This window comes from Wasmannia auropunctata, unplaced genomic scaffold, assembly GCF_000956235.1.
Source record: "Wasmannia auropunctata unplaced genomic scaffold, wasmannia.A_1.0 LD336074.1, whole genome shotgun sequence".
NCBI classification, from domain to species: Eukaryota; Metazoa; Arthropoda; class Insecta; order Hymenoptera; family Formicidae; genus Wasmannia; species Wasmannia auropunctata.
Genome location: NW_012026816.1, coordinates 1,418,387 through 1,442,175, shown reverse-complemented (window position 1 = coordinate 1,442,175; position 23,789 = coordinate 1,418,387). Strand labels below are relative to the sequence as shown.

General features: G+C 39.9%; 1 protein-coding gene across 1 annotated transcript in view; it reads right to left on the bottom strand.

The window, feature by feature from the left end:
* Positions 1-23,789, bottom strand: part of LOC105449591 (neurotrimin-like) — a 125,751-nt gene that overhangs the window by 63,860 nt on the left and 38,102 nt on the right. The window lies entirely within an intron of this gene.

Here is a 23,789-nt window from a genome sequence, read left to right as displayed (position 1 = left end):
TCTCTTTAAAAGTTCTATTCTTTGGGAAGCGTAATAATACATTTTTATGTTAAAAATGAAGTTTGGCTAATATCACTCAGTATTTTCAAAAACTGTATTATTACGGTACTATTTACGACATTTACAAAGTAATAAACGTCGCGATAAATTTAATTACATTGCTGTTACAATTTTGACGAGCGCGCCGTCAGTTAAAATAAGTTATTTCCGCGGATTTATAAATTATCACAGGCGCCGGCAGAATTTACGGGAACGAAAGCGGGTGGAATGCAAATAGCGCGTTTGTCACGTTTATGTAAGTACGTGTCACGTATATATTCGGCGATAAATTGCTCCTAAATGCATTTCCGCTTTAGACGATTTCTGTCGCCGTGGGAGAAATTAATCACGCGTGTCCGTCGTCTATTATTTTATGACTTACGCGTACGCCACGATATACCGGCGTTACAGCGCTCGTGAAGTGGCCGATTTTATAAAACCCGCGTGCCATACGTTCCGCGTAATACGCACGGTACACCGCGATTCACTTCCGCTCATTATGCATGCGGCTGTTAACCGACGATAAACTGTTAGTAATGTTATTCAGTTCCGCCCGAAAATTTTTCGATCGCCATGAAATAATCAGAGCATGGGCCCATACTATTGTGTCGATCGATCCGTATAGTCGTATATTAATAACTTGATGATTAAGAACGCATTAAAATACAAATGCCGTCAGCAATGTCATTTCTAATTTATTGGTACATATAAAAATTTAATAATCAAAATACAATTTTATTTTGTTAGAGCGAAATGTTTTATACAATAATTTCGCTTTGATCATTTAATGTTAAAAAATCATATTGTTGCTAAAAATTTATATATATATACGATTTATGTATGTAGGTACGAGTTATACAATATATCATGGAAAGAACGATTTTAGATGTTTTAAAAATTTTGCTCGATATAGATTAATAGATTTAAAAATAATTTTGTATCATTAAAATAATTTTATTGAAAATTCAAACTGAATTAGAATATCACATTTTACAACAATGCTCACCATTTATGAGTTTCCAACAAAATTATTCTAATAATCCAACAAAATTATTTTCACATGCGTCTCCAGCAAAACCATTTTTTCCACATAAAAATACCACGAAATATTTTATGACTACAAAAATGTAACAATTTTATATTTTGTTTTTTAGAATCATTTTTTATCTTCATAAACAAACACTGTTAATTACATTTCTCTACGGGTGAATACATATCGAGATCGCTGCACCTCTCCGCATTTTATAATCATCTGCTCTCGTTGATCGTCGTCCATTTAACGCCGCGCATTAATCGAACTATAACATCCGAGTGCCGCTCGTCGTCCGTTTGTTTCCGTTTCATCAGCGCGCGAAGAATAATACGTTAACAATGAACGAGCTCGTAACTCGATTATCGACGCTTGCAAGTTTAAAGCAAACAGGAGAAAGGGACGCGGGTCCTCGTCGGCGACATGCCGGCGACGAGACGGGACGAGCGGGTAAAATGCGAAACACGGAGCTGGCGATGCTACAGTTCGTTATCGGCGACGTGAAGCCAATCCATACCAACCTCGAAATGCGCAAGAGAGCCGACGACCGCAGGCTCTCGCTCGGCTCTCTTGCACATAAACGAAACGCACAAAAAGTGACCAATGGGGTTAACGGTAATTTGCATTCTGCATTTATATATCGTACACACGCGCGTTATCTCTCGATGGTCCTGACCTGCAACCCGCCTGACCTCGTTCACGACTGGCAAAACAGAATGATAATACATTGCCCACTCTACCGCGAATCGTCGATGGAGAGATGTATGATATTGTTTTTGGTTTTGCGTCTTTCGCCGTTTATCGATGGTTTATATTCCGCGAAAAATGTTCTTATACACGAAAACAAGTAATGTTAGCCAACAATGGTCTAATTGAAAATAATCTTGCTCATTCAATATCAGTATTACTAAAACATAACATTTTGTTAAAACAAGAGTATAGCGTATTTGTTTCATTAATACTATCGTTGAATTAATAAAATTCTTAAAATTATTCTCAATAGGTGCCATCGCAGTTAATACGTCATTTTTCCATGCAAAAAAAAATAAAACAAAAGTCAAGAGTTAGACGACAATTAAATTAATATAATTCTTTATTCTATCGATTTAATCCTTTTGCAATTGCAAATGTAAGACACGTTTTAAAAGGAACTGAAAGAGAGGGATGTCGTGCCGATAAACGGCGCATACGCAGGGATGTTACGTGCATAGATTGCAGGATAAGCAAAGGGCGGTTTGTGATAAAGGCTGGCGTGCGCGATAATGCGGCCGAGATAATTATTTTTCAGCTACGACTGTTGGTAAATCTTATTTCCTTTTCGTGATTAATTGGTGCGGCCCGGGCAGGAGTGTGATAATGGATGCGAGATAGATACCGGCACGAGTCCGGGAGAGGATGAAAAACAGTTCCTTGAATAAATGTCGGACGTGCCATCTTGATGCGCGCGTGAATGACGAGCGAGCTGATATATGCAGATCACGCTTCCCAGAAATTCTAATTATCTAAATTTTACTACGTGTTGCATAATTTCCTTATACCCACGTTTTAAGGGAAAAAAATCCGTTGTTTGATATTTTTTATTTCAGAGAGTGTTGAATCCTGAAAAGACTTATATTATATATTATATATATTATATATATATATATATATATTGGTTTATAATATATATTTAGTTAGGAAATTTTTTTATCCCTTCAACGAATCCTTCCTTTAATCTTGAATGCATCAGCGGTTTTTTAAAAATATAATATGTTATGCGTTTCTCGATTTTCAAATTAAAAATATTCTATTTCAATTATTTTTTTTTATTACAGGTTACTGTTAAATAAATTACACAAAAATGATTGAATTTCAGAACATTGCAGTTTCTCCCAAAATAAAACAGCTTTCCAATTTCCAAATATAAACTTACGGAAATTTTAATGTCTTCCTGAATAATAATCACTTAGATATTTATTTTCATCCGTCGCGCATCAATATTGTCGCTATACGTTACCCAGAAACATTATTCGCTTCTTAGCACCGCAAACGAGTGGCAGGGCATTAATCGAACCCCGTAGCCCAAGCAGGAGTTCGTTAAGACGGTGCGAAAGCAAGGTAATATATGAATGAGGAAACGATTAAATTCGAAACTAGCTATTTCTCTTGGACTTGGTATCCCCGAGAGCTCTGCAAAGTTCAGAGCTACGCTCGCAACAGAAGCGTCGGGAGAGGCCCCACATACGCGGATACGGAATACGTAAGGCACGCGCGCAGCACACGCGAGGGGCCCACCTCTCGCTGTAGTACCGGCGTGTAAGTCGGCGGAATTCGTGAATATTCAGCGACTCCGTTCGACCTTCCCCCCGAGACGGGTTTACGGCCCCTCGGTCTTAGCTTTTACGAGTTCGTCAGGAAGAAACGACTTCGCGCCGAATCGACGAGACGTCCTCTTCTCGTACCCCTCGTCCCCGACGCGCCGCACGGGAACGTTTTCTCTCTTCTGCGAAAAGTGCCCGCGATGAAAAGTTCGGAAATAAGAGCTTGGAATTCCGTTTTAACGAACGACACAGCTGACGAGTTGCGTCGTAGATCAGTAGCGCAAGCCTCGCGAAAGTCATATCGAGATATCGAGCTGACGTAAACTATACCTGTACGCGTCAATAATTGTAACAGTGGCTGTCATTAGATTAATTTTGTTCACGTTTCTGGTTAATTCAATTCGACGGAGGGTCGCGGCGATCGATAATCCGATACGATATTTCATTCCGTGTCAACAAAGTATAATTCAGTAGCAGCGGTTTGAGATGCGAAAAACGCTCTCGTTTGAGAGTTAACAGAAGAAACATTTTATAGCTCCCACATCGCCGAGCCGTAAAATGTATCGATCTGCATTCGAGGGTACGTACCCGAGCTCCCGCGAGTTCGGGCATAAAATTAAATGACGTCATTTAAAGCGAACATTTTTATCATTTATTATTTGAAACATTTTCAATTTTAATATCCCGCATTCCAACTGAAAAACCGAACATGCGTATTGTATTTTATATTATTTTAAATTATATATATTCCACATTTCGGAGTTTTACTTCAATATTGGGATATTAGACTTTCATTTCCATTTTTCGTGCGATTGACCTTTGCGTGCGCGCGCAAGATTGACAAAAACATTCATATTAAACAGAAAGTTGGGGCAAAACCCAAAATGATAGCGCGCTTCCGCCGCGTCCCTCGTTGGTATTATTTCGTAGTTATAAGTTAGACGGCGCATCTCCCTCGGGTTATCAAATATTCGCTGAAGATACTCACAACTACCAAACTTGTATCGCGCTGTCCACATCAAATATATTTCCCCGCGTCCCATTTGTGTTATTTCTCACGTCTCGGTGATGCGGCCATCGTGCAAATTCAATGTATCCAAAACTTTGTCCCGACAAGAGGTATAGGTATAATAATATCTTACAAGACGCGCCTTGACCTCGGCGATATCAACCACAGAGCGATACATCGCGGGTTCTCTTTCCACGGCGTCACTTATAGAAAGCACCGTCGGCAAGTCGGCATTTCTATTTTAAATCAATAGCTCACGTCTATTTTAAGGCCTGAAAATCGATTTGACCAACGCTCGCAGATGATCCGATTTAACGGATCCTAATTTTAAATGACCTTAAAGTCATTATTCGTTATGTACATATTTATGCTAAGAACAGTCTTGATATCTGTCTGTAAAATTTAGCTGAAATAAACTTGACGACTAGTTTCTCTCGGAAGATGTGACTCCACCGCGAAAGGCTTAATCGCGGAATTAATGAACACCGGCAACTTGCTCGTTACCGCTCGTGTCGCTTTCTCGTAGATCATTATCGTTAGATATAAAACGTCCCGTGGCGGTAGCCGAAGCGACGAACAGAGCCGATAATTGCTGAAAAATGACGAGGGACTTCGTACTCTTAGCGGCTGTCATCTATCCTTATTAAGATCAAAAAATATTAGTCCACGCGACCATCCCCTTTCCCGTCGCCTCGCTGTATATAAGTTCGCCGACGGGATTTCGTCTCCGATGCGGGATTACTTGTCGATCGACCCCGGTTAGCCGGTCCTAGAAAGGGTTTTTAAGCGAAGTTCATTTGCGAAGTCTGCGGTAGACAAAATGGATTATAGGCTTCCCCCTTCGCCTTCCCCCTTTTGATCGAAGGACACGCGGGTGGGTGAAAATGCCTGCCGTTCCACGGCGTAAAGAAGAAGTCGAACCCAAGAAGCGTCGAGAGGGCGGAGACGAAGGGAGTAGTCCGAAGGGATCCCGAGGTGGGAGAGACCTGTCGATACCGTGACGTGACGAGTGACAGACTTTTTTTCCTCGGCTACTCCATTAACATCTCATTATGAACACTTCGGCGGCCTCGCACACCGCTCGGGCAAAATATCTTAAGTCGAGTTCGAACTTCCATTAAAATATCTGCCGAGCTCGGCGAGCCTTCGTCGATCGCGCGCGCGAGGCGACCGGAAGCGTTTAAGCACGACGAGCCGCCGTGCCGAGAGTGTGTTGGTGGTATCCGGAAAGTGTTGGAGGAGACAGGTTTTTTGCCTCGTGCCCTTGCTCGCTTCCCTTTGTCAAGGAATCGGCGGTGACACGCCGGCGGTACAAAGAGGAAAATCGGATAAACCGCGCGAACGTGACTTTTTTCCCCGGGCTTATCTTCTCCGAAGATGCGCAGGTAGGAACGAGGTGCCGGAAAGTGGAAAATTCAAAATGCGTTATCTTCCCGTGAGACGAAAATACGGGACATTTAAAGAATAGGATACTGTATAGCGTTTCGCAATATATAAGTTATTTAGATATTTAATAACTGTTGCGACGTTACTCTCAAAATTGATATATTTTTCCATATTGTTCATTATTGCAAAATCGGTATATTTACACATTAATTCTTCCGTATTGTTACATTACGTTATTGAAATTTATATGCGTGCAATATTCACATTTTAATACGCGATTATTGATCATACAGTTTGTCCTATTATATATTGCCACCACCTGTGCCAACATGAATCGCGACTGATATCGCGACACGATATATACCACCACCTGCTTATCGATACTGAATACCAATCATATATTCGACACGTGCACACGATCGTGCGCGCTCGGGTCCCTTTTCGCGCTATTATCATAACTATCGCGGCAATCGAAATGTCGTAGCTTCTAGCTAAACTGTGGGCGCTATTAAATTAGGAGACGCCACAAAGCATGTCCCTTGAATGCTAATGGAGTTAGCTAACTCGGTCTCTCGAATGCTACTTAATCGCTTTCTACAATTTCCATGCGTATTTACGGTAAGCGAGATGCACGAATGCATGGCATCGAATACGGAATAGTTTAAGGAATCATCGCCGAATGTCCCTTACATTTTAACCGTTCACAAAGGAAGAGCTTTAGACTCTGTCTCTATTCTATCGAATTAAAAAGGAAATCTGTCAAAAATATTAAAATTTATTTTTGATCAAATTTTCTAACACACATATTTTTTAATGCGTTTTCAAAGTTCTCTCATGGTCTTCTCTCATGGATTCCCAAATTTCGAGCAATACCATTTTATTAGCTGAGATACAGTTTTGCCGAGTGCTAATTCACCGTAATCGTGAAGATTATGATCAGCCTGGAACGTCTACAGGGATGGTCGTATAAGTGCGAACGTAATTCGCTCTTTGTGCAAAGGCGTCCTAATATATCACACTTCGCGACGCAGCGAGAGGGAGGAAGTACAGAAACGTACACTCACCGCGGAAAAGTCCGCAAATGAATTCAGCGGAATTTCGCCGTCGGAAATTTTATGACCGAAATTAGCATATTTATTTTGCGCAGAACCGGTTGGAGAATCGCGAGGCATTGCGAATTCCACAAGGCAAGGGTCTCTTGTAATATTTTTTAATTGCCTTTACAAGGATTGCGTTCCGTGTTTTGTTTCGTCCTTTGTTAACCATTCTGAGGATGGAGCAGTGCTTCTCGGAGAAATGAAATCACAATTGTAGATCACGTACGATTGTGCTAAGGTGAAAATGTAAACGCGAGACATGGGAAATAATATGCACAAGCGATATTTCATGTGCAAGGTTACATTTTTCTCAAGAATTTTTTAAACATGTATGCAATAATGTACCAACGATCGCGATTTTGCTTCCCTCATTTCCACGCATTACTTATCTTAAATTTGTGGATTTTGCGACATACATAGAACAAAGTGCAGGTACCGCTCGGAATTTAAAGTATCCCCGAGTACACGGGGGAAATAATGACATTTGTTTGCCAATAAATAAGGAAGGAAGAGTAGAAGCATCTGGGGTATGCTTCTACTCTTCCTTGCTTGGGAAGGGTACGCTTTCGGACGCGTATCAGTGCCGCCTTACGCGCGAACGAGTCATTGAGCTCAGGTCGCTCGTTGTGCGGGCGCGCGAGGATGCCGTTTTCGCGAGGAGGAAGGAGAAACGGTGTATCTCGAGTGCCGGACTATCAATAATAAAACTGAGTTTACTGCCACGGGGAAATGGCGGCGCCGTGCCCCACTACGCCGTCGAATATTGAGAAAGTAGCGAGAAACACCTGCGCAAATTGAATGCGTTAGACCCCTCAGGCCAGGTAATATAACTCGGCTCTTACACCGTATAACTTTGTAGCGCTGCAACCGAATGCACTGTAACGTGCACGTACCCGCGTCTGTCGCTTCTCTTCCGTCTCTACTTTTTTCTCTTGCATCCCGCTTGTGTTCCGTAAAACCGCGGAATTATTACCGCATCTTTTACCCGCGGCCCTTATAAATTTTACTTCCATTTTGATACACGTTCCTAATTGTCGCCACTTTCTTCACGAAATGATTCGAGCATTTGTCAAAACGTTTAACTGCATGTAACAAGGATACTTATTAAAACGATTGAATTTCCCTTTTTGAAAGTCTCTTTTTTCCTTACTTGATTTTAAATATTTCAGAGTCCGTTGGGTTTATTGTTCAAACATTTATTATTGAAACTTCATAACGATACATACAATTCTAAATATAAATTCGAACACGTTTTGGATTGGCGCAAAATTGATTAAAAAATTGGTATTCTATAGCTTTAATCAGTGATGATTGCTATGTGGCGCTCATTAGCGCTCCACGCGTTAATTCAGGGAGGTTTGTCTCGACATTTTTCGATAAATCCCTTGTTCTCGCTCAACGACGATCTCGTGGAGTGACTTCTCGCGCAATGGCCGACGAGAGATTTCCCGGATCCGTTCGTTGCCGATTCGAAGAAGGAGAGGTATGCCCCGCGTGCGCGCGACTCCCACTCGATCTTCGTGCCTGACGTGCAAATGCCGGGGTTAATGCGACGCGCTCCATTAAAGTCGAGTCCCTACACTCCCTACACCCCGGAACATTGCTAATTACACGTGGCGCGCATAGTCCACGCCCGGCAGTTAGCCTCCCTCTCATCGCCGCCGACGTTCCTCCCCCGTCGCTCTCATCCCGCTTCGAGACTCCTCGAGCGGCAGTCCCGTCCTTATTACGAAACTGTACACGCGATACAACGCGTCCCCCTCGTCGCTATTCTAATATTAATAAATTTGTGTGCTGCTCGCAAATGCGTGCAGCCGCATTCGCCGTGCGACGACGACGGCAAAGGCGCCGCGTAGCTTCATTAAGCGACCTGCTGCCTCTAGTGGTCTTAATCCTCTTGTAATGATCTTCTATATCAGGGGTATATATTTAAAGGTAGCACAGCTATGTATTTTGTCACGCGAATATATGTGACAAAATATTATTTACAAGATTTCACTGTGAGATTGAGATTTGGAAGACGTTTAAAATGGATAGATAATAAAAATCTCTTTTACTATACATATTATATATACAATACATGAAAAGTCGGTATTTTCACGACAACGATACGGCGACTGCTTTTAAAAACTTGCTTCAGTAACATCCCTCGACCGCATGCCTTTCCATCCCTACCTCGTCCGTCCATTCCTTTATCAGCGACGTAACCACAAGCATCTTACGAGCGGTTTTCCTAGGTTGAACCGGCCAAACCAAAGGGCCGTCCCGGCCTGGTATCAAGAACCTTGACGGCCAGGCCCGGGATCCTAGCTGCCTGAGGTAGATAATTGCAAATTCCATTTAGACGACACATAACTGCCGCGCATCGGCCGTGAGGGCGCATTAGTGATCGGGCTGATTGCACTTTTACTGCATATAAGTGAATCTTCGTTAAGAAACTCGGTGGGATAGCCTGCGAAGGAGTTACAATTAAATTGGCTACCGCTAGATACGGGCACTCTTCTGTTTCGTGCTTCTATAACGATTCCTAAGAATTTTCCGAGTGCGAGATACACAGTTAGATTGGATTATTACATGCGAAGTAAAGGAATTACGTTTCAGAACGTCGTAAATTGTCACACAATCATTTATAAATGCATCTTTCGAATTCAACCTAGCGATAGTTACAAAAAAATTAAAAAAATAATCGTTCATTTTTATCTTTATGTTCTAATTTTTTTTTATTAATATCTTTGATTTATCTAAGGTTCTATTTATATAGAAAATTATAATCCATATGAACTTGCACAACCACTAACAAAATTATTAGACTGACATGTCGCGTTTCTCAAAATGTAAGCAAGAGGGTTTCCCCTTTCGTCTCGCGATGAGCGCGCACAAACACATAAAGTTTCTCACTTTGCTTTCGATAACGCGGCAAGTTCCTCGCGCCGCGCCGTAACGAAAACAAAATGAGCCGCGGGCTTGCCCATTATTTTTGCATATTCGAACCCATCGTGGCGGGAACTTGGCAGACGCACTGAAAGCAAGACGAATCGAGTTTCCACTGCTAACGATCGAACGGCGTCGAACGAAAGTCGCCGTCGCCGTTTGCGATCTTTAGACGTCCCTCTCGTCGCAGCGCGGCGCGCGCAAACTTAGTTTACCCCGAATGGTTATTTATCCCCACCACCGCCTTCTCGTTCTGCCTGGGTGTAAGGAGCAACCAGCTATACAAGGAGAACGGTCTTGCGGGAGCGAAAAGCGAGCAGGACGGGCGGGGGTGGAGAGAGAAAGAGCTTTGTTCCCGTGACGTCATGATGGAACGTGTCCCGTAACTTCTGCTCAGGAAATTGGAGAAGTATTGTGATGCAGGACGTAGCCTGTCGGGGGCCGGGAAAACCGAGAGGAACCTTCAAACTCCTCTTCTCGTATCCCGACGGAAAATCGTACCGAGATATCCCGCAGGATGGACGGACATACGTCGCGGTGATTGCTATGTAGTCATAAATATACGACTCCTCGCGTGCCGCTTTCTTCCTTAATAACAGCATATATGCGAATTAAAATCGCGAGATTTCTCAACTTTTTAACTCTTGTTTCAATTTACGTTTTTCACCCGAAGTACAATTCTTTCTTCTTAAAAAATCAAATAATTGCTAAAGGATTAAATTGATAATAGAGTGCGAAATTTATGATTGATTTGATTAAAATAACAATTGATAATAATGGATAAAAAATAAAAGATATAATATATATGAATATATCTACTCGCAGAAATAAAATCGATCTCTATTAATATACCTCGCGACTGACAGATTTTATATATTTATATCGACAGTTTAATGCATGAGGCTTCGTTGTTCGAGCATTCACGATTACGTAAGCGAATCATTTTAATGAACGACGTTTGCAATTTATCAGAAAATTGATCCAATTAGACGGCAGCTAACGCCACGGCCGTATTTTGTATCCGGATATCGAGCCGCGCGCGTGCCATCGTCGTATTCCAACGGCGCGCCGCATTTGCACCGATTGGCAATCCATTGAAAGTCAAACTAACCCGTCCACGACATTTGGATTCTAAGGAGGAGGCGTTGCACTTGGTAATCCGAAACTTCTGACTCTCTCCCACGATCTGCACTCCATCTCGCGTCCCTCCCTCTCTCCTCCCCCACCTCCCATCTCTCTCTATACACCTCTTTTCCTTGGACGACAGGATTCATCTAAGTTAAGCTCCGCTGATTTGCATTCCTCAGCCAAGGGCATTCGAAGTTCGATAAGGCAATAAGTGTGAAAAAGTGATTCCGTGCCCGCCGCTTAAAGATTGCGAGAGAACTTATCCGATGGGAAATACACGTCGCGTAACACGAGCGAAAATAAATCACGTCTCATCCCGTCGCGCCGCAGGAAGTAAATAAATCTCTGGTCAGAATATAATGTACAATACACAAGCGCGACCACATGATCAATAATTAATCTCATAAATCTCGCATAATTATAAATGTGTTAAGTTTGAGGTAAAATGTTATTTTTAAAATTAAAAAAAAAATTTTGTTAGATATTTATCGTGCGAATAAAATTAACAAAATCAATAAAATTTAAAATTAAAAATCTACATTTAATTGTAATCGGTCAAACACGACGAACAAATTTCTTTCATATCTGTCAACTAAATAATATTTAAAAATAATATTACATAGTTCTTCCAACGAAACAATAGCATATGCTGATAGAAGTAGATGTGTACATTCTCGTCGGGTTGCTGTGTGCACGAGAGCCAGAATTACAGAATTACAGAATTACAGAATGATATTAAGGAATAGTGGTGTAATTAAGTGAACGTGTATCCGAGGCACTCAACATTTAAGTACCCTTCTGCTCACTTATACTCACACATTTCTCCCTATTCAAAACGAGATAGCTATGCAAGCTTTAGTTTGAATAAAAAATTGAAAAAAATTATTTTTAAGAAAAGATATAATATAGAAATATTCCGAGGGGAAAACGAATTTAGGAGATCGGATCTTCACACTTTTTAAATATGATGTTACTAAAGTATATATATTAGGAATATAATGTGAAAAAAATAATTATCTGTCGAAGTGAAGTGTTGGAATATGAGCAAAGTGCAAACGAAATTGTGTAATTATAACTTCTCATATCTTACAATACTGTTTCCGATAATATCTATACGAAAATGCTTATATATTACAACAGTTGCTATATAAACATTATAAATTGAGTGTCTCACCGCGCGCTAGAAACTTACTCCATTGTTCGGAGAAAACACGACGTCGAGATCTTATCTTTTACTGTACCATAAATGGCCGCGATCTTTCATCTTCAAAGAGGCAAGACCAACTGTCCCCTGCGCGACAGTTCACACCGAGGCCGTCCGAGTTCGTCCATCCGCGAGACGGAACGAGGTGTCGCGCGAGCACTCGATTTCCGCCCCGCGGAAACCGTTTAGCGCGCCGGGCCACCCCGCTAGTAAATCGGAAAACTGTCACGTTCGAAAATTGACATTTTTCTAGGTAGCGAAGTAGTGTCGAGCAAGACCGCCTCGGGGCTATCGCAGGAAGGGTATAGAGGATTTGCGCCGTCGTGTTGTCGCAGACGATAGGGGAAGATGGAATTTCGACACTGTCTCGAGTACACGAGCGCTCCATTTACCGTCCATTGCGTTCGACGGTGCCTTCGATTGCGTGCGCGTTGATGATACACGTGTATGTATGTATATCCGCGTAACGACGATCGCTCGTGAGGGAGTAGTGCTTAGACAACCACGGGAGGGAAGCACGTTTGCGAGGTTTACCGAGGGGTTCACCTTTGCACGCGCTCGTCCCGCGGGACTGGCTGGTTGACGATGTCGATGGATACGTGTCAGCAGCATATTAACCGTGCATTACAAATTTCCGCGGTTGTGCAACAATTCCGTGCGTTCAATGCCCTGCATATGGACGCAAATCGTGAGAGGCTTCCGCGTAAACAGAAAAATCGGTATATTATCCTGAATAATCTCGTTGGAATAAGAATGCGCGAGTAAATGCGTGCTTGATGGTAAGGACAAATAAATTTCTTTCAAACTTGTGCAAGTATAATTGCATAGTACAGATTGTAAGAAAGGGAAAAAATGTGTTTTCTTTTAAGAATAAATTTATTGCAAGAAGAAATGTAGGCACACGACTATACAATTATTAAGAAAATTTTGTTTTTTTTTTTATTGCTTTTGCAACGAATGAAGCGTATAACTATGTATCACACTGAAAAATAACAAATGATAATAAATTGCTCGATATACTGCAAAATGAAAAACACCGGTTTGCTTTCAGGCTGTGGCAATAAAACATTTCGGGTAATCCTCGTACGAGTAAAATATATAGAAAAATATTGGAACGTAAATAGAGTGCACGAAAACACTCCGCGACTCCGTCATATTGTATGAAACCTATAAAAATCATTTGCTGCTACATTATGTTCTACACCTTACAGAATGAGGGTAAATTACTTTCTTCATTGATGTTAAATGCTAATCTTTATTTATTGTTGCGCAAAAGTACTCTGGTTGGCAGCCGAGTTCGGGATTTGCCATCTGCGAAAAAGTTTTCACGTTGCTTACTTTCAATTTTACAATACAGCTTTTTACCGCAGACCGCTACCCACTTAAGGAAACTTCCGTTGTCTTTATCGTTGCCCTTCCTTCTTTCCTTTCTTTTTTCGTCTTTTTCTTCTCCCCCCCCCCTCTTCTCTCTCTCTTGCACATGCATTGCAGCTAGGACACCACCTCTGCACTTGACATCCTCCGTGCCGAGAGTTTTTGCGATGCGATGCGAGGCGAGGCGAGGAATAAGAGATTTCTGGGGGATAAAATCCGTGGGAGGGTCGAAAGTTTCGGAGGTCACTTCTCTCGCGTGCGTTAACCCACGGACTTCGATTTGTTCAAGGCTTTGGCTACTTCTTCGAGATAACCATGTGACATTTTCATAAACGGCGAAAAATTGCCAGTTTTCGTGATATGTGTTTTTGTTACAATTACATAAACAATTACAATCGATAACATAATTAGCGTTTATTCAATATCGCAATTTAAAAAATCTTAAAATCAATCATAAATCAATCTTAATTTTCTCGAAATTTTCAGATAAGTATTGCATAACTTCGAACATTATACTTATGAAAATTATGAGAATTATTTCTATATGCATTTGTGTTTAAAGAGAACTAGTCAAACAGCAGGGTTTGAGAATAAAGTTTTAGACACATAAACAATTTTAACATTTCTCTCTATGTATATTTTTTTTCTATAATTTTTTATAATAAAAAATAAATATAAAATGCAAGAAAAATTATATCTTTACTAAAATATCAAATATAAAGTATTTGTAACTCTCCCATATCTTTTACATTCAGAATATTTTAAGAAGCGAAGTTTTATAACCGGGACAACAATAATAAAAGAACATCGCGTAGATCTTAACTAATATTTTCTGAGCTACGTATGTAACTCCGTAATAAAGTGTGTCGTGCTAACTACTTGTTGCGGTCAGAATTGTTGCAACGGTGTTAACTAATCCCCGCTGATATTTTTCGCAGCGCGACGGCAAAGTCGCGGCCGGGAAACTTTATGAGTGGGATGAGTTCCGCGACAATTGCGGGACTCGAATGGAAGGAGTGAGAGACAAGGGGAGACTTTGCAGAAGTTTCGAGTTGGTTCTTCGTCGCCGATATATACTTCTTCAACTTGATGGAATTCGATTTCGGCTCGGGATGGCTGACTCTCTCACTGCGTGCTGTTTCCGGGATCGCGCTATCACTTACGGTTAGGCGACAAAAATCTAACTGTACGAGATTAAATCGACGATTTCAAGCAGAACTCGAACTGTCTCGAGAGTCTGGCACAGGAAGATCTTTATCAGATTTTCATTTATAGCTAACAGACGATGCTTAAATAATCACGTAAAATTTCGTCCATTGCTTCTTATTTTCTTTTTAAAGAAACTCTTTGGTTTCTAATTTTATTCTTAAATAACCGCGTGAATTTTAATTACATTACTTAATCAGTTTCCGCTTTTTATTCTTGAAGATTTTAAAACTCTTTAGATATTTAAGATTATATCAGAATCCCAGTATTGACTAAGCTTGTACGGATAAATGTATCTACAACTTTTGCGATTTCATGCACGAAGGGAAAATGATAAAGTCAAAAGGTGTTTGGCGACACGCGACACGATACATATAAAATTGTTTCACTTTCCTTTTGCGAGATCGAGTGAAATAAGCACTATTCTGAAACGCTCCAATGCATCAAAGACAGTGATATTGGAAACGAGAGCAAATTATTTTTCTCTCCTGTTCCGTCTATATAAGGTGTATATCTCAATTTAAAATCGTACAAAAATATTTCTTATCATCATTTCTATGATGATCCAACTCAATAAGTTTGAATCAATAATTAAAGACTCTATGAAATTAATTCTAATTAATTCTATATTAATTTTCCTTACAGAGCTAATAATAAAGATAATAAAAGCGATAGTGAAAATAATAAATAATTATAATAATATATAATATAATAAATTTTTTTCCGAATTAAATACGTAAAATTTTTAGTTAAAAATTTTTATATTTCAATATCTACTTTTATCAAAACGAACATTATATGAGAATTCGAGACACCCTATATACGACTTGGCGTATCCCATCGGGACGGTTCTACGAGTTTTCACCGACTTCTGGTACCCATTCTTCGTCTTTTGCTCGTTCCTTCCCGGTGTAACCTTTTTTTTTTCTTTTCCCTTGGCGCAACGAGCCAATCCTCTTCGGCCACTTCCGTCGATGTAACTGCTCGAAGCTGAAACGATCAACTCTTTCGCCGGATCTGTCTGCATTTTGGCAGCGACAACAATGATAATAGAAAAGATTCCGTTTTCAGTACAGACTTACATAAAGTTTCTTACGTAAAGAAGTAAAGAGATAAATTACAGAGAAAGAGAGTAAATTCAATAATAAATACAAATACTTATTTTCCATTAGTTTTTCTTGATATATACAGTAGAGACGTATATAACAGATATTTTTTTTTATTTAGAAGAAGAAAATGACTTTGCTTTACACTAAGAAATTTACGAGAAATACACTTTGCTTTCCGTTCTGAAACTTTCTATTTCGAGTTTAATAGAAGCTACGTTATAAATTAGACTTTATGTTTTCACATTTTCTCAACAAAATGAATATGAGAATTTATATATAGAATAAAATAAAAAGAAAATAAGAGCAAATTTATACGTACGTTCTCAATAATAAAATCTGAAACTGAACAAGGATCTTTTTTTAAAAAATATTTTACATAAATTCAGAAATTGTATATACCTTTTTATCATAATTTTTCTGTTTCCTATCTAGATTCATGTCGCGTAAAAAGTTTGAAATACTAGAGCTCTATTTGGTAGAGAAATATACTCAAGGTAGTTAAAACATATCTTCTAATGCATTTTATTATCTCTCTCATAGTCTCTCTTATATCTCATTTATATCAATTTCAGTTTGAAAATAAAAAAATCCTTTAAAACAAATTTCATCTAAATGTGTGTTTATATAGCAACAAATGTAATTACGCGTGAAAGCACCTAAAAATCTTGAAACTTCAGCGCTAGATTTTCATTCAGTCACGTATCAAGCATTTAAAAAAAAAGTTCCCTACAGTTCCTTCTCTCAACTCGGCGATTGGCGTATCTCAGTAATGGCGAAATTGTTTAGCGGAGCGTTTTAATCGAGAATCGCCGAGAGGAAACTTTCAGTGCCATAAAAATTTATCCCGAAGACGGCCGGCGCATGGAAGTAGGTGGAGGAACAGGTTGAGATGGGGAGGGTAATTGGTCGATGCAATTCTTACGTAAGTTTGACTATCGCCCCGTACAAATTCCTGTTCGCGTGCCGTGGAATGAAAATTATAATCCGCGAGCTCGACTACGCCGGATTTACATTCTCCCTTAACCGCGGTAGCAAGAAGATTTTCGCTTAAAATTCCGGGCATGTTTACCAAGCATCGTTTGTTCGCAGTTTGTGAACGATATTATTTTCTACAAATATTAACATCCTCTCTCTCCTTCTCTCTGTCTCTCCCCCCTTCTCTTTCTATATATATGTGTATATAACTGCAAGCATGTTCTTTCTCTCTTGATCGCGTAATCTTTGAATCGTATTCGCGCTACCGCGATATTCGCGTTCTTGGCAATTCTGGAAAATTAAACGGCAATGGACTACCGGATATTTAACTCTTTATTGCGTCGCATTTCTCCGAGGCAACAAATAACTAAAAGTCAAGTTTTATCGTCGATCGTCGAACAAATAAGAGATGCTTAATAAATAAAACGTAGTAGAAAAGAAGTAAGTAAACGTATAAATACAAATGTTTCAACAGTAAACTTAACGTATACTGGAGCTTTGTTTGCGATCTAAAGGAAAGACATTATATTAAAATCGATAAATATATTTGCTTAATAATGTACTTAGGAGTTGTTGGATAAAGAATTTTCAATCACATACTTTCTGAAGAGTCCTATGGCTTCTACTTAATATATATTATATCAAATACAAGTTTGATATATATAATTTCGTATGATTATACTACTATGAATTATTACTTATAATTTCCACATAATTTTCACTCGCTAATGTTCCGATTCTTCAACTCGGTAGCACAGCCAGTCGACTTTGCCATTCGCAGAGGGTCATTCCGTACACGTTCCCTCTCACGGCCGCACGGGCGGGATGACCGAAGCGGTACGGATACGTAGTGAAATCGAAGGCACCGCTAACGAGATCCGCGCGTGGTTGGATGAAGAAAGCAAGCGAGAGAGATCGGAATCGCACGGGAAAGGTTGGGAAGTCGCTAAATGAGAGTAAGCGCGAGGAAGAGTCGCGGAACGAACGAGCGCGAGAATGGGGTGGTTTAAAGGCGAGCCACGTAGCTTCGATGGGGTGGGTCTCGTACCAGGGCGCGGAACAGGGATGGAGGCGGAGGATTGCAACGGTCAGCAGAATCAGAATGCTTAGAACCCCATATAACGGCCACTCGAGCGAGTTGAAACCGTCCGTACGTACAGCGCTGTTCAATGACGGTGGCCGACGGAGCGCGGTATTCGCTGTAAAAGCCAACTTAATGTCAGCGTTACGACAACGTTAACGTAAATTGCAGATAAATGTAGCAATGACGCTCAGCCGAAATGTTTTCCCTGATTCTTGCATCATGTTTCGTCTCATTTTAACAATAAATGAAAAACATTATCGTTTAATTAAAAAAATTCGAAATTTTTTATAGAAAAATTTTAAAAATAAAATTATAGAATAAAGTGGTTGTTTGGTGTGGATGTTTGGTGCTAAATTTACTTTAAAGAGTTGCCTGTAATCATAAAAGTTTACGATGAATTCACCACTTGCTGATGAAATTCGTGATAATACAAGTAGATTACACTGGATTGCAGTATATAAATTACGTCGGCTTTAATTACACACAGTAATTCGCGAATTATGCGAATATGCTACACAGAATAGGATATGGTATCTTTTTTGGACTATGCTATACTTCACGGGATATGTTGGTGAAAGATTACACCGTTACACACATGCACGTGTGTTCCGGTGAAGTTTGGGAAGCTGTCTGCTAGAGTTTGCACGGACTTCTCTTCCGCGGGTACTTGCGCCTCAAGATCCGAACGTCGTCTTTGTCAGTCCGCATTTGGCCGACCATTCCCACATTCGATCGAATACCCTAGCCAGGGTCATACCGATAATTAGACCGTGTCGCGCGTAAAGAAACCACTCCTTGCCGCAATCGCCGCTCCTCTGTTGCCCTTCTCTCTTTTCTTGATTTCTTACCTTGTTTGAGAATTTATGCCGATAAAAACGACAAACTCGAGCAAATACGAAGATTAAGGTCAGGACTAAACGTTTTAATAATTTTTACGTTCTGCACAATATTTTTCTATCGTATATAAGGAATGCCTATTTATGTAACACTCCTAAGATACGGAAATTTTTTAAGTGCTCCTACTAAAAATTCTTGAAATTCGTTCCCCTTTCCACAGAAGCCTTTAACTCGCAAAAGTCACAATAATTCCACGCATCGCGGTGAATCAGGATGCGCCGGCAAGAAAGCGAATTAAACATTGTTCTTCTCTCCTTTATATGCACAGCTAAACCATATTCTTACTCCAACTGCGTGTAAGTCGATTCGCGGTTACCGCAAGAAAATTCCACCTTTCGTCGGTTTATTCTGGCGAAATGGAATAACCCCGTTTCCGCCTCCCGCGGGGGAGAAAGAGAGAAGGCTGTGGGAAGGGAAAGGAGCGCAGTATGCGCGGTATGCCGCCGCTGCAAGAAACACTCGCAAGTATTAAACTGCATAGCTGCCGGCTGCACGTTCGTAAGTGGTCGCATTACAGAGACAGTCGGTGGGTACCGACGATTGTTACGAACCCTGCGTCGGATAGTTTTGGCGCCAACTCCCCTCGCGCGCAGCATTCTGCCGCCAAAACCCGCGAAGGTCGAAGTCGGAATTACATTCCACCTTCACTTTTCGTCGGAAGGTCGACTGTTAACAATTCCAACAAAATTTTGAACAGCAAAGTCGTACTTAGATTATGATATTTCGGTGCATTCCGGCGAATGTATTCGTGTTTCTCGGCATGTCTATCTTGGAATCAGCTTAATGCCTGTTCTTGCATACTTTCGATTCGAGAAAAATTGATTCCAAATTCACGTCGACGAATCTGTCACCAAAATTAGAAATCGAGTGTACTACACAAGACCGTATACTGTGCTCGTACGGAATGTCGCGAGCGGAATCGCTGTGTCCGTTTAACGAGCGTCCACGGCGACGTCCAGCGTCGCCTTTACGAGTGGGAGCGAATCGAAATATCCGGTTTCTCGAGCGACGAACAGGCGCGGCTCCAGAAATCCGCCGCAAATTTCGCCGGCGTTTACATCCACCGCGGTCATTCCGTTTCCGGCAGGAAACTTCGCGAATCCGGCTAATCCTATTAGCGAGGACACCGAGCGCTTCCCCTGGGTTAAACGAGCGAGGCGAGCGGGACGGGGCTCGTTTCTGCGACCGCTAGTGGAAATCTACTCGCGTATAACGCACGCGGTCCCGGCTTTTCCGATCGCAGCCAGCATCTCTCTCGGCAACCTCAATGCTTCTGCGCGGCGAGAATCTGCCGGAATTGCCGGTTGCAATTCGAGAAACTGAATAACAATGTCTCACCATTGCGCCGTTTTGCCGAATATTCGAAATTATTACAAGCACAATGATTCTTATAAAATTTGACGTTACATTTCACATTTTTTTACGTTACATTTCAAATTTTAAATAAGAGATATTTGAAAGATATCGTACATCAATTGAATCATTTAATATTGCAACCGGGAAATTAAGAACTATAGGAACTCAAAGAAAAAAGTAAATCCATTTTATCGCTGAAAATGAAAATTATCAAACCAAATTTAAAATGCAGTGAAAAGATCGCTCTAAAGTCGTACTATTATCTTCCTTGACAATGACAGGAGATTTTACAAAATAGAAAAACTTATTCGCGCGCTATAAAGTCAGATGCATTTCACGTTAGGTTCTCTTTTTCCCACCTGATCGTCACACAACGGCGATTCGTCGTTGTATCGAAAACGGCGGCGCTATATCGAGGAATACATCCGGTATTATTCATCGGCGCCGGTATCCCGCCGTCGCGGTGATCCCTCTGAATATACGTTATCCGCTTTTATCTCCTCGCGTGGCCATACCGCATATCCCATCGCGCGGTCCATACTTCTGCGCGCTCGTCCATGCTCATCCCGCAGCCGCGTCACGCTCGGCAGTTTTAGCACGCGTGTCCGACGCGGAGATACGCGCGTAAACGTTACACGCGTCCGCGCAAAGCGGCAAATATGCGCCCGCGTGAAACGCAGACGGGAAGAGGAAGGATGTGAGGGGCGGTAAAACATGCAATTTTCACGCTTTAGCATTTCCCCGGCGCAATTACTTTTCGAGAATGACGAGCGTCCTTCTGACGTCCCGACGAGTTCCGGCGATCGACAGCGAGGAATATCGCGTGAAAAATGAAAGAAAAAAAGGAGAGGAAGGTGAATGGTGACGCGCCGACGTAACGCAGCTGATGAAAATGGGTTAAAATTCACGAATAACCGGGAGCCTTTCGTGATTTGCCACATTCGTCGTTCGTTATGGTGATCGTTCGCGGGTTTAAATCTCGCGGTTTAATTGGATTGCGTTACGCGAGAAAAAACGATATTTTTTATTTAAATAGATGAGGTATAAGTCTAACTGAACAAATATAAATATTGAAAAAATTATTTTAATAAAAAAATTAAGCTGATTTATAATGCATTTAATTTTGTTGCTGAATTTTCACGCATTGGAAATTGCAATTCGAGATGATGAATTTAATAATTTTAATAATATACATTTCGCAAAAATATAATATTATTCTTTATTTGATTGTTGATTGAAAGAGAGAAAAAGAGCATTTTTATGCGGAAATAATTTTCCAGTTATATAAGTTGTACAATATTTAAAGTTAGTCAATACCGTATAGAAATTGCATTTTCAAAATAAATTGCATTTACATGTGTACCAATCTGTCATCTGTTATTGATTTTCACAACTCAAGTGATATTAATTTTTGTAGATATTACGTACATTATATTTTTTATAAAATATGAATAATTATTATATAAAATAATTATTATCTCAAAAGGAATTATTAAATATAACATTAAATCTAAATTTAAAGACTATAGTTTATTTTTATTTTCATTTTAATTAATTTATTATCTCCTTTTTTAATTTTCTCGCGCCTTTGAGAGAAATAAAAAATTGTATGATTTTAATAAGTTAAATAAAAAAATGAACTATTTTCGCCGTGATTTAATTTCACTTTCCTGATTTATTAAAATCATAACAATTTTATTCCCCGCGGAATGACAAAATTTTAAAGGAGTAATATTAGATTAATCTACATAATTATTCTTTCATGTAAAACAAAGAAAAATTTTATTCTTTAAATAAATTAATTTAGATTTAATACGCTATTTGCATCGAAATTAATTTCAAACGCAAGAAACAGTATTCAGTTTCTATTTTGTAGCGCTAAATATTCAGCATTTGGCGACGGAAATATTGGCTGGCACACAGCATTGTTTGACGTTTTTCTTTTTTTTTTTTGCGATATACGCAATAGCCGTTGTCTATCAAAACAAAGTCAAATTTTATTTTTTTAATAAATACACTAAATTTATCGTCTAACGTGATAATAGTTTATTCATCAAAATTGATCTGAAATACATGGAACAGAATATTCGGCGTTACGCTTTTCTAATACGTTAAATATTTCATATCAACGTAATAAGGCATGCGACAATATAGGTATGGTATTCGCTTTGATTGCGTTTGACGCGCGTTACACGTATACCACGTATTAATTGTTATTATCGCGACGAACGGGCGGCAACTGTATAAGTCGCTCCGCGTATATTAATCTCTCGAGATTCGATGATGACAATTAAATACCGTAAGATACTTAAACTTATTTTGTGCGAACGATTAACATTAGCTTACGCACTTGATTAGTCCCTATATTCATTCCATAAAATAACGTAATGTTAAATATGATACTTAATTCATAGCGGAGTGATAAACTTGCGGGCAACTGCGTACGTAAGTTCCGCGTGTATTACTTTCTAAGACAGCGACAAGTGCTGTGGGATATTAAACTTATTCTACCTGATTAACGAATATTCACTCGCGCGAGTCATTTTGTAACGTATTAAATGTTTCGTGACGGGGCAAATTGGCTAACACACGGTTCGTTATTGGTGTTCGTTATTGGTATTATTTGGTGTTCGCGCGCTGTTGACTTCGTAAGGTGGGGTTAAATTAGGATGCGCTATCATTCGCACCGAGACTCGAGCCGACAAACGGCCGGCCGTGCGAGCTGCTCCATGTATCGTCGCATTATCCTTTGAGATACGATCGTTTCCCGTTAACAATTATTGACCCAGGCTACTAATTAACTCCCGCGACATTTATGATTTGTAAGCGTATCAGCGGCAACAGTTATGTACCTATCGAAATGGATAATATATTTCGCGCGACTTATTAATTTAAAATAGAATAGAAGAAGAATTATTATAATGATACGTATTTTTTTTCTTTTCAGAGAACATATGCGTTTGAAACGTACTACGTTGAATGTCGAGGTGTATTTTCGAACATTCAAACGGATCGAATCGTCGTACCTGATATAATCGTCTATTTGATTCTATATATCAATCGTATATTTTAGTGCCGCGAAAAGTGTCGCGTGATTATTTTACTTTCATAATTCTAATACGCGCGCGATCGTAATTAATCATATTCTCGCGAGTGAGTATGCAAGTGCCATGAAGAAATTGTAACGAATAAAGGAGAGGAGGAGGAGGTCTGAGGAGGCGATGGCGTCGAGTGACGGCGGAGCAACCATAAGGTAATTTGTTATTTGTCTATTAATTATTTATTATTTGCAAACTTAAGGGGTTTTATCACTCCTGAGGCCTTAAAATGATATCTAAGTTTGGGATTTTTTGTGGGTAAATAGATAACCTTATTTAAAAGCTGTTTAGAGGACATTGTTGTACGTATATAAAAAATCAAAAAAATATTTTTTTATTTTTTGTGCACAAAATAGCGGCGCAACTTGGCCTACTTGCAGAATCCATTTTTTCTGTTTTTTCAAATTGTACAGGATTCTAAGCACATGGTTTACTCTTGAACAAAATACAAAGAATTTTCATTATTTGTATATTAAAGACTAGAGACGTACGTAGAGATTTTTTAAAATATTGATTTTTCTTGAAATGGCAGCTATTTTTACAAAAAGTTTGTATTTTTGTCAATA